Source organism: Neodiprion virginianus, chromosome 1 (assembly GCF_021901495.1).
Source record: "Neodiprion virginianus isolate iyNeoVirg1 chromosome 1, iyNeoVirg1.1, whole genome shotgun sequence".
NCBI lineage: Eukaryota > Metazoa > Arthropoda > Insecta > Hymenoptera > Diprionidae > Neodiprion > Neodiprion virginianus.
The window spans coordinates 26315751-26317504 of record NC_060877.1 but is presented as its reverse complement, the minus strand read 5'-3'; the positions used below and the strand labels follow the sequence as shown (position 1 = coordinate 26317504).

At 38.3% G+C, this 1754-nt stretch overlaps 1 long non-coding RNA gene across 1 annotated transcript; it reads right to left on the bottom strand.

Moving 5' to 3' along the window:
* Positions 1-300: 300 nt before the first annotated feature.
* Positions 301-1414, bottom strand: LOC124305178 (uncharacterized). The gene is made up of 3 exons (XR_006908336.1): positions 1279-1414; positions 945-1013; positions 301-332 (listed from the first exon to the last, which is right to left on the bottom strand). It is a non-coding gene; the product is annotated as an uncharacterized LOC124305178 (long non-coding RNA).
* Positions 1415-1754: the final 340 nt, after the last annotated feature.

The following is a 1754-nucleotide window of genomic DNA, read 5'->3' as shown; positions in this document are numbered from 1 at the left end:
CCCCATCTTACTACTACGACTCCTCCTCCCACTCCTACTACTACGACTACTCCTATTCCTACTCCGACTTCTACTACTACTACTTTTACTCCTACTACTCCTACTTCTACTCTTATTCCTACTTCGAGTCCTATTCCTACTACTACTCCTACTTTCACTCCCATTTCTACATCTACTCCTGATCCTACTTCTACTGCATCAAATATTATGAAAATGGTAAGCTCACTAAGCACAAATCCTCGTCCTCCTCGTCCTCCTCCTCGTCCAGCTCGACCACCTCCAACCACCGCCAACCATCTCCAACGACCATTGCTAACCACCTCGGGTTATATCTGGAATAGTAATAAATATTTTCCGTATAAGAACACATCTAAAATATTATGTAAGTATTAATATAATTAATTAATTAATCAATATGGAATAAATTTTATTAGCGTCTTTCATCCTGATGAATATGTGCTTGCGCGAAAAATGAATTGAAATAATTTATTGTAAACATGACAAGTTTGAAATATTTCAGATGAAATATAATCACAATTGCCATCAAATATTATAAAAATGATTTACTCACCGAGCACAAATCCTCGTCCTCCTCGTCCACCTTGTTCTCCTCGTCTTCCTCGTCCTCCTCCTCGTCCACCTCCGACCACCTTCAACCACCGCCAACCACCTCCAACAACCACCGATAACCACTTCGAGTATACCTTGAACAGTGATACAAAGTTTCAGTATAAGAACACTTCAAAAATATTGTGTAAAGATTAATATAATTAATTTATTAATTAATAATATAATAAATTGTATTAGCGCATTGATAACTACTGAATTTGTGCTTACGCGAAAAACGAATTGAAATAATTTATTGTAAACATGACAAGTTTAAAAAATGTTATATCAAATATAATTACGATCGCCTTTAGACATTATAAAAATGTTAGACTCACTGTGCAGAAATCCTTGTAGTCCTCGTCCACCTCGATCACCCGGAATCACCCAGGGTTATACCTCGAATACTAATAAATATTTTCAGTAGTAGAACAACATCAAAAATATTGTGTAAGGATTATTATAATTTTTTTATTGACCCATTTTACCAAGAAGATTATGAGAAAATTATAAAAAATTATAGAAATTTTATTAGCGCATTTATTGCTACTTAATTTGGGCTTTTGCCACAGACGAATTCAAATAATCTATTGTAAACATGACAAGTTTAAAATATTTCGAGTAAAATATAAATAAAATTGCCATTAAATATTATAAAAATGTTATACTCACTGTGCAGAAATCCTCGTTCTCATCGTCCACCTTGTTCTCCTCGTCTTCCTTGTCCTCCGAGAGTCGAAATTCACCAGGTAGCGGACTTGGAGCGCAGGAACCATGGAGCGGTTGTCCTGAAAGTCAAGTTCCACCAGGTAGTTAAGATCTTGAGCGCAGAAACTACGGAGCGCTTGTCCACGAAGTCGAGTTTCACCATGTAGCGGATCTGGAGTGCAGGAACCACGGAGCGCGTGTCCTAGAACTCGAGTTGCACTAAAAAGTGGCTCCGGAGCGCAGGATCCAGAAGGTAGAGAACTCGGTACTCGAAATCTGCGGAGCGCGAATCTCATCCATCTGCTCTACTGCGCGGTTGTATCCAGACTGAGGAATTCGGCTAGCTGGTTACTATAGATCGATGACGTCAAAAGAAAAAAAATTTTGCGTGACGTCACTTTCTGAACCATCGACATCCGGATACCCAAACTTTAGTTTCG